The 11,084-nt window shown below is 34.5% G+C and overlaps 1 long non-coding RNA gene across 1 annotated transcript; it reads left to right on the forward strand.

Moving 5' to 3' along the window:
- Positions 1-778: 778 nt before the first annotated feature.
- LOC149571264 (uncharacterized) lies at positions 779-3,277 on the forward strand. The gene is made up of 2 exons (XR_016358480.1): positions 779-923; positions 2,650-3,277. It is a non-coding gene; the product is annotated as an uncharacterized LOC149571264 (long non-coding RNA).
- Positions 3,278-11,084: the final 7,807 nt, after the last annotated feature.

Raw genomic sequence — 11,084 nt, forward strand, 5'->3', positions numbered from 1 at the left:
AAGATTTATCAGTTCAATGCTATTTTATGTTTAGTTTGTTCTTGACAAGAAACCACTTGTGATGTTTGCTCCTCTTAATCTAACTTAAAAAAAACACTAATCCTGGATGAATCTTGTCTCGTTCAATGGAGCCATTGTTTAGAAAAGAAAAACCATATTTGTTGACTTGTGTAATGCAATTTGGTGGGTAGAAGATTGGTTTTGTGATGTGATCACCTTTTAATAAAGCTGATCATCTTTTTCTCATACGGTCGAATAACATGGGGAACCACAAAAGGTGATCAGATTCTGTGTCCCCGAGAAATGATTATAAGGCATTGAAAAATTCGAAGACAGCACCCACCAAAGATCAAATAGTAGCGATTCCAACATCAAATCACCACAAAAACCAGCACATACGATTACAAAACAGTCATCGAATTCTGACAAAATGATGAGACACAGTTTGAATTTAAAGGAACAAAATCCCCGGCTTGGATTCTCCTTGTACCCAAAAACGAATTGCATTGAACTGGCTTCTGATGCATGTGATGAGTGATGAGTTGTGTTAGGGTTTAGAGCTTATCCTTGTGCTGGGTGGATTTCAGCTTAGGGTTCAGGGTTTAGAGTGCCAAGTGTCAAATCACTACGGTCATATGTGTTGTCACATCAACATTTGTTGCCTCTCATTTAAACTAATACAAAATAGTTGTAGTGAAAAATGTCCCGTCTTGCTAGCCGGTTGGGTTCTCTATATAAACAATGTGTTTCCCTGCTCTATTGTTGTAGGATATGAAGATCGACTGTGTCTTGTTTGGCAAAAGAAGACAGTTACCCAACAAAAGCACTGCTGGAAAGATCTTGAGTTTGTCGTGGATTAGATACGTTCATGGTGCTTTTAATAGAGGCCATGTTGTTTGCTATGAAATGGACCGAGACATTTGGTGAAGTTTCTTTTGGGTTAAAGTTTCTCTTTTTGGGTTTTCTAATAGAAAAGAATTATGTTGTTTCCACCTCTTGATGAAATATTTGCCCTTTGCATTGCGTTTTCTTTTTGGGGTCGTTGTGGTGTAGATTTTTGTTGTCTGTTAGATCGGGTCTTCTTATGTGGGGTCTATTAAGGTAGGCAATTTGGTTGTCTTTAGCTCTCGGTCAAATGTGTTTTGGATTGGAATTTCTATTTTTGAGGGCTGTTATGGTGAAGGGTTTTCTTGTTTGTATTTCTTTGTTAGATCTGTTTTAGATTGGGTTTTTCTATAGGAGGACTGTTACGATAAAATAACTTGATGGGTCTTGTTTAGCTTGCTTATTTTTTTCCTTTTCTGTTTGTGTTTCGGATTGCTTTACAATGTTTCAGGTAGCATGCATTCAGGGATGCATGCGGTATGGGTTAATGTTGGTTCATATTTCATGATTGTTTTGCATGGTTTTGGAAAGGTGTAGGAGGAGCTCCCTTCAGTCCAACCAAGGGTTGTGTGGGGTTGATGCAACTGCTGGTTCATGGATTCTATTGTCTTGTCACGTTTGGAGGAGTGCTACTGTGGTAATATTTTTCGTGGCTAGATGATGGTGTGCATGACACAGGAGTTGTATAGCCACTATGCTGCTCTTACTTGGATTGAAGGGAGCTCCTTGACGGCCTAGCCCCCTGTGTCAAGCCTATCTGGAACTTTACCAATTGGGTGATTGTGTTGCAGCATTTGGTTAATCATATATAGGTATTCCTTGCATGATAAAAAACATGTTTGCCTGTATGTTTACCAGCAAAAGTATACAATCTTATAAACAAGAACCGCTGGATTTTTTATAATTCGTACGGATGGATAATAGAAACCTATGAATTTCTACGGTTGGATTTTTTATAATTCCTATGGTTGGATTTTTTATAATAGAACTATGAATCTCTGTTATTTTTTTATATATGCTCGTTGTGGTAATTGTCATATTTCCTTAGGTCCGTTTGGTGAGTGGAATAGGAATACATATTCCAAAAATTGTGAATTCTTTGTTTGGATGCACTAAAATAGGATTGGAATACGAAGCAAAAATGGAATATGTATTCTATTTTTGGCCCAAAAATAGAGTTTTGCAATTCCACCAAATTAGGTGGTATTGGAATACGTATTCGTACTCTATTTTTATTTATTTTAGAAAACATAAATTTTCAGGTCCGCGAATTTCCATCAAATATTCGCCAAACCAAACGGAAAACAGGAATACGGTCTATTCCAGAATACGTATTCTTATTCCGCTCAGCAAACGGGCCCTTATGGTAGTTATCAGCTTTATCTAGATCCTGAGTTAGGATAGTTGTCTTGGCAATTAGCATTTTGATGGTCATCATAATAGGTCTTCATCATGGCTCTTTCATAGGGTGTATTCCATTTATAAGTTCTGTTCTCTATTGCAGTTGATAAATGTCTTTTAACTCTCATGCATGATTGTGTTATGGATATAAGGTCTGCTACAGTTCTATCTTACTGTTGCAAAGCTTTGTAGGTTATGACCTAAATATTGGGTTCTCTCTTGTGTAGTCTAACCTAGTGTATTGGCTGAGAAATTCCAATTTGCTTTTCTGTTGTTTCGCAAGTAGATCCATTGAATCTAGAAGTAGTCCTTTGTTGTCTCATTTTGTATTGCTTTTATACATCTGCTTGCTTTTTTATGCAGCTCTATGCATGGGTATGCAACTCACGTAACTGGCGGATACTCTGGGAAGTTTGCATGGGCATGCAACGTGAGTAATGGGCGGCAGCTATACGAAGTTCTGCATGATAATGTAATCCGATGTTTGTACTGTTTCGACTTAGGGTTTGCAAAATATGGCTATAAGGTAATTATGGATATTACATATTGAGAGAAGAGAGCTACTGACGCTCACACTTTTCAGATATATGCTAAAGTTAACAAACGGCTTGGGGGTTCGTGTCGCAGAATGTCGGGTCAATGCATTTGTTTATAGCACTGTTGTAAGTACAAGGCGTTCTAGCCATAATAAGTGTTTAAGCCCATTCTGAAAGAAGGTCTAATACTCGTGACAAGAACTATACACGTATGTTTTATCGTTTAAATGATGGAGTCATCTAAGGTTGCAAGATTTACGATGAGCTGCTATTTGTTCTATCTCCAGCAGTTAGGGTTTTGAACTTGCGGAGGTCTGCTCTAGTAGTTGGGGTTTTGAACTTTGCCGAGGTCTGCTCTAGTAGTTGGGGTTTTGAATAGAATGTTTAGTGGATTATGTCATCGTTAATGCCAATTCACTTGTATCTTTGTAAATATAAATTTTTCATTTGTTATATTTTGTCTGTCTTGATGCTGGATCACAAACATTGTCTTGCGTGATTAAAATCTAAATGTCATGCTGGTAACCATCAACATATATATATGCTTCCTTCATCCTTAATTAGTTTTACAGGAGCAGCACTGTACATATGTATCCTTGTTCCTTTCAATAAAAGATTCATCTTAAGTTTCTTGCTGGTGACATATGTTGGTATCGAACCAAATTCCTGGAGGTCTGTTCTGCCAGTTGGAGTTTTGATTAGAATGTTTTATTGAGTTTGTCAGTGCATATTTATTTGTCAACTTCTATTTAAGTAATTCTTCTTGATTTGATATCTATTATTTGATATCTTTATTTGGTTTCAGGATAGATCTATTTGATATATTTATTTGGTTTCAAGCTAGATTTGAAATATTATTTGGAATTTTTTTTCACATTTAGAATCTAGATGTTCTTGTAATGTGGCACTTTTGTTATTTTTTTTTTCAATGACAGAATGTGACCTGAAATATTGACTAAATAGTCTTACACATTCAGAAACTCATAGTTGCCTTACAGATGCATCACAATAGTGTGATTGAAAAATATGAACTCTAATTCTAACACAATCAGAAACACAAAAACCATATCAAATTAGAGATATGCTTGCATATTGAAAAAATGAAAGTTTGAAAATCTTTTCTTGAATTCCTTTAGGGGAGCTTGGAATAAAATCATTGATTATTTAAATATTTTTGAAAAGTCCCTACAAGGGTGGGGACATTATTCTTCTTGTATTATTTAGTTAATTGTTTTTAATAATTTTTTATAAAATGATATTAGATAAGCTTCTTTAGCTAATTTCTAATTAACAATTTGGCTTATTACTTTCACCATCATCATTTTCTAACCAAGAAATAGTGTTAATGTTTCTAAAGTAATATATAATATTGAAAAAATTAAATATTTGAAAGTCATTTCTTGAATATCTTTAGGGGAGCTAGGAATAAAAGCATTGATTAAGCTAACTATTTTTGAAAAGTCCCTACAAGGGTGGGGACATTATTGTACTTGTACTTGCATTCTTTAGTTAATAGTTTTGAATAAAGTTTATAAAATGATATTTTTGATCAAGCTTCTTTTGCTAATTTTTAATTAACAATGTACAGCTGATCCTTGCATAAGACAAGTTAGCCTACAACTAATAGATTACCATCCAAACAAAAGATTACCCTCTACTATTTGCTTATCAAAACAAAAACATCATTTGAAGGAGCATACTAATAAAATGTAGGAGGCATTCAATTAATAATAAAATGTAGGAGGCATTCAATTAAAGATAATAGTTTTTAAACAAAGACATAACATCCCAAGTCCTTAAACCTACAAACCAACAAATACATACAATAGAAAGGAGAAAGGAACAGATCCTAATTTAGGCTTCTTCTCCTCCTTTCCTTTGAGGAGGATGTTTGCCCAAGTTTCTCTTGTAAAATTGAAAAGCATTTTGGAGTCCTCATGGGTCAAGTCCTCCTCTTTGGTTGTCCTTCAATAGGTGTAGGGCAGTGGCCACCGCATTTTAATGGTGAACTTGAATAAAGGTCTAACCCTTTCTTCTAGGGCTTGCATCCTCTCTTAGCTATTTAACTTACAAATTGTGGGTCACCACGGTATCATCTAGCTTATCACTTGTGTTGCCCTTCACCATGTCTTTATTGTTATCTTGCAAAGTTGGGGGATTAGATACTTTAGGTGTTGCCCTAGTTGGAGGACAATGTCATAGGGGAGGGGGCTCTCTCCATTGTTTTTAGGAATTGGTCCTAAGTGAGGTCCACCCTACCCATGGTAAGAGAAGTGGAGGTGTGGGTCACCTCTTTGCTCCCCTTATCCTCACCACTTGAGCCTAACATGGAGTTTGAAATTTCCACCGCCTTATCCTCTTCATTCCCCATGCCATAGTTTGATGTCTTTTGTTTCACTCTTTGTTTGGGGTGGGTCATCTCTTTAGAATTTGAATCCTATTGTGAATTGCGAAGCGATGGTCCTCATTTTCTTTTTGGCATTTATTTTCATTATTCATCTTCATCTTCCACCTCTAACCTATTCTTTAGATTTCTTTAGATCCTTCTCCCTTTTCTCCATTCACTTTTTTCTAGGAGGGGTATTCTTTCTCTCCTTAGGGGACCCACTTGGTGATGGTTGGGTAGTAGGGGCTCTCGGGTTGGTAATTCTCAGAGGGATATGGTGGAAGTAGGGGTTATGAAGAGTTAGGATATCAAACTCTACAATTCTAGTGGGTAACAAGGCCAAATGGAATTGGTATAGGCGAAACATCAAACCCTAGTAGAGGAATGTATAATTAATCCCCATTTCATTTTTCCTTTTAACATTTGAAATAGTACCAACCAATTCATGTAATAGGATGAAAGGAATAGAAAAACTATCATGATGATGGAAATGATTTAGGAGGGGAAAATGGTAATCGTAGCACACTCCATACCTCCCTTCTAGGGTGAGATATTTCATTAGCACCAAACAAACTTCATTCCATGGCTCTAGAAGCTTTTTGCGTAGAAACTCACCACAATGGCAAATGGGTTCTTCACCCTCTTGAAAGAAGTGATTTAGGTTGGCTTCGTCTGCAACCCTAGTCACCTTCTACCATTTTCTCTCCTTCATTGCAATGCCCATTGCCAAAAAGATAATTTCCTCATATACTTGAAATGTAATCCCATTAACTGTCACCTTTCTATCATCCTAGGAATTCACAAATTGGTAGAACAACTCTCATCAAAACCATTCAACGCCTCCATGAATAGGACCAATCCCCCTCCCTTAGCATGTACCAAGGTAAGGGTTTATCGGCATTGTCCTCAATTGTCGAAGGCTCAATATACAATAGATCTCCTCACATTGTAGAAACCTTCACCACAATTCTGACTCCTTTCAAAGCTCTAGACTAGAAGCAAATTTTAAAAACAGTCACACTTGCAAAAAAATAAGTTACACAGAGTACTCATAAAATTCTTTATTGGAATGAACACTTGTGTCACTTCTTGGATTTGTTATAACGTGCCAACTGCCACTTCCCCTATACTTCTCTATATCATCATCTCCAAGAAGTTGAAGCCATTTGAAATTTGAATTATTACTTGACATCCAGTACAAAATTATGATAAAGTAGATCATAAAAAATACACTCAAATCGTAATTCAATTTTCTTTCCCTTTTGAACCATGTGAATTTATTATTGGAAGTACCCTTTCCATTATTTTTTGCCATATGTTCATAGTGATCCGGCCCCATTCATCGACTCAACATTGAGTTGTCACTAAGAACTCATTGCCCTATTGACCTCTCAACTATTTTGTAATGAACCACTAACAAAGATAAAATTAAACCATGAACAAATATAAAGAACCTAAGGATTTTTTAAAATTTTTTTTTATAACATCATATATCAAGAACTAGTACAATATTGATGAACAATATCATTCAAAGACGCCTAGGTCCAACAAATGAATTTTACAAGTATCAAATTCAGTTTCAAGAAGTAACTTCAACAATCTTCCTTAGCACTAGTTATTCAATCTTGAACACCTGAAAATTACACAAACATGCAACACAACACACAGAGGGCTCAATACACATTGAGTTAAAAGGCGTAGTCCACTTGCATACATGTCAAAATAAACATATATATATATATATATATATATATATATTGTAATGCAGATATCTAACCACATAACATAGTGCAATTCTAATATTACTATGCAAGAAGTAACATCTTCTAAACAATGCAAAATTAAACTCGCACTAAGAATAACTAATTAATGAACCATACATATATTGAGGTGTCATCACTATGGTGCTAAGATACTGCATTCGTATATGGTAAACCCATAGACAACACATAGCGGGATTCTTTATAATACTCATGAAATGATGCAATAGAGACCTGCCTTGTTCTTCGTACTTAACCTTACTAGTTTAAGTCATAGGTAAGGCCAATTATGTTTTATTTATAATTAACCCTCCCAATTCATCTTAAAATTATCATTGAATTAATTAACTGAATATATATATATATATATATATATATATATATATATATATATATATATATATATATATATATATATATATATATATATATATTGTAATGCAGATATCTAACCACATAACATAGTGCAATTCTAATATTACTATGCAAGAAGTAACATCTTCTAAACAATGCAAAATTAAACTCGCACTAAGAATAACTGATTAATGAACCATACATATATTGAGGTGTCATCACTATGGTGCTAAGATACTGCATTCGTATATGGTAAACCCATAGACAACACATAGCGGGATTCTTTATAGTACTCATGAAATGACGTAATAGAGACCTGCCTTGTTCTTCGTACTTAACCTTACTGGTTTAAGTCATAGGTAAGGCCAATTATGTTTTATTTATAATTAACCCTCCCAATTCATTTTAAAATTATCATTGAATTAATTAATTGAATAGAATAAACCGATATTCAGTCACCTCGATATACGTTCATTACAGTTATCCTTAACATACACATCAAACATATATTCTAAGAATGCACATGTAACTAATAACAAGTCAGTTTTCTCACGATATTACATTCTTAAAATTCTCATTTTCTACTGTCAAATTAGAAAGTAAACTTACGTTATTTTAACAATAGAAATAAATACTACAATATTACGATCTTGTAAATATAACTAAATTGCTACAGCAGTTTAATTACAGTTACCAGTGGTAGTACTATACTACTTATCCCTACTGTTATTACAAACTAAGCTTATCTTCTGAATTGGCCAAGATAATAATACAATGTACATATGATATTCTTGCTTTTAAATGACATCACCAACATATATCATAATCCGTTTTAAAACGACTTTCCATTTCATTTAAGATCAGAAATACATCTTTATAAAGCAAGATTCTGTCTCAAACATCTTATTTCAAAACAATCTGTAAATGCTTATTTTTCACTTCATAGTAAAATCAAGTATTTCTAAATCTAAGTGCAGCCAATGCATAACAAAAGATAATCTACAAAGTTACTGAATATCCAAATGTCTATTGATGTTTTACCACTGTTTAATGATAAGATACCACCCAATTACATCTACTATCAGCATTTAAAATACAATATTTGAAGTCAATTTAAAATACGACTCATAAAAATGCAATATAACTTACATTATATCACTAACCAAAATGATAAAGATGCAAAATCCCAAAACTGTAAGATGCTCACTAGCTATTCACATAATGACCCTGGTGATACAACATCATCTATCGATGTCTTTGTTATAGAACAATGCCTTATTCAGTTGCAAACATTACCACAAAACGATAGTTAAATAAAAACTCAATTTCCATTGTAAATTGTGCTGTCGCAAAGAGACTTTTTCCTACTTAATTCGAGTTTCCTATTAACTATTTAACACAATGTTAATACCTTCAGTTATCCCAAAAATTGCTCACAATCTTACTGTTTTTAATATACAATAACCGATATTGTAGAATTCCAACATACTGTATATTAATAATAACATAACCCTTATCCAAAACATTTATATGTTTTAAGAAACAGAGTAACTGTGCCCCTCACTAGTCACGAGTCTTGCAACCTGATGCGAGCTCGTGTCTGGTGCCGAACCACACTACAATATTCAGGCAGCGTATTGGCAGTTAAACATGGAACATTTCAAACATTCAAAAACCATAAAGATGCTATGTTATTTACATGATATTTCAATCTTGTTTGGTTTCATACTAACTGTTTAACGATATGCCTCTGCCATCAACTATGGTTATGAGTCGATAATTTTAAAACAAACTCAAGACAAAGGCCGAACCTCTTTCCTATTTGCTGTAGAAAATAAATAAGCTTTGAGATATGATTTCTCACAGAACTCGGCCTTGTAAAGCTGAATACTCACACATAACACATTCACATACTAAAACTGTCGCAAGCATGAGGTGCCAACAAGGTTTAACTTGGAGAAAGCATATATGGTTAGGGCAGAGCCCAAACAAACATATGCATACAACAACTCCCGATTTAATTTCTCCCTAAATCCACATTCAAAGATGGGTATATGCAGGGCTAAGCATTGCACACAGTGCCATGCTCTGCACATATCCATCCTTGAGTGTCGATACACAAAACATAAAACTCAAAAACCATTTTCAACATGCTAATTGAAATTTCATTGCAATTGCAAATAGAGAAAAAGGGAGTAGGGTAAGAAATTGCCCCTACGTGAGTACTGAAGATGGAAAAGTGCTTTGTAGTCCAACTCGATGCCAAAACCCCAAAAGCCAAGTCCAAACTGGTAAGTAATCTCTGATGAGAATCTCCATTGAGCTTACCCACAAAAGCAAGTTTCCCTTCCAACCAACACCCCAGAAAAAGCCGATACCTCAGCAATAAGAACTAAATGTAAAACCAACAGAGCAATGCGGCCCAGTAACCGGCCCATAACCAACAAAACCCAACTCACATCACGAAATGGCCGACTAGAACTTCAGTGCCATAACACCTCATAAATAAGCATTTAACTCAAATGCGATACCACACAGGGTCGTACACAAAAACAGTTGCAATGCCACCGCCATAAATGGCTTTCGAAACAGTGAGCTTGCTTTTCCACATTCATGGCATTCGATACCCTTTTAGGGTTCTATGCCATTCAAGAAATATAAAACCCCCTTTTAAAACATAATGAAAAATATTTATGCCAATTACCACTTTGGGTGTTATACCCTTCAAAACAAATATATAAGTTTTTTTTGTAATTAAAACTATATCAAAGAAATATGCAATAATCCAAATCCCTTATTAGTCACACTTCATAACTACAAAGATAAGTTCTAAATGCATACAACGTATTTACCATTCCAATGATTATGAAATGTCAAGTTAACATACACTATAAAACAGAATGCAGTTTACCAAGAGTTAGAAACATAATGAACATAATCGATACCCAACAACATGCAAATATTTATAAGTCAGTTCAAATCACAAAATCCTAAATTACAATCATTGCTAAAAACATAGTTCTAAACAGAAAATATGTTCAGCATCAGTCTCATAATTCCAAAGACATTAATATAACCAAGTCCTTCAAAATACAAACATAACATCAGAAGGAAATCTTATAACAGCAAGGTTCTAATTTGTAGAAAAATCCGAAGTAGTGGTCAGGCATGACATATTCCTTGTAGAATAATTGTGTTTACTATACTTCAACTTCTTTCCTCTATCCTGTCAACCAGACCAATCACAGTTAGACCTTGTAGACTAGGTCACGAATATCGAATCCAAGTATCCAACTTTAGATCACACAATAAAATCTCGACAATGAAGTTGCCTTCACTTCTGTTCTGCTTTGCTTATCTTTGGATTCCGCTCTTCGTGATGTTTACAATTCTATTTCTTTCATCCTCATGATAAAGAAAAATGTCCTTCCTTTATACCGAATCCATAAAATAATTCCTTGAGTCAGTTGTTACACTTTCTCGATTAATTATTATAGGACCACATTAAGATCACATTACACTTAGCGATAACATTAATCTTTCTCCTTGCAACTTGAATAACTTTTCGTACACGTAACATTATGACGAGTGAGCTTAGTTACATCATCACCAACATGTCTTCTTCACATTTGTAACTCCAGCTTCTCATAATAATAACTTTGCTAAGAGATATTACAAGTTTATCAGAACATGCCTTTGTAAACTCTATCTCAGAACAATCTTCACCGAAATTTGCATAACTTCTTCCAGACTTAATATCAT

This window comes from Cupressus sempervirens, chromosome 2 (assembly GCF_028749045.1).
Source record: "Cupressus sempervirens isolate cs-2001-9-10 chromosome 2, ASM2874904v1, whole genome shotgun sequence".
NCBI lineage: Eukaryota > Viridiplantae > Streptophyta > Pinopsida > Cupressales > Cupressaceae > Cupressus > Cupressus sempervirens.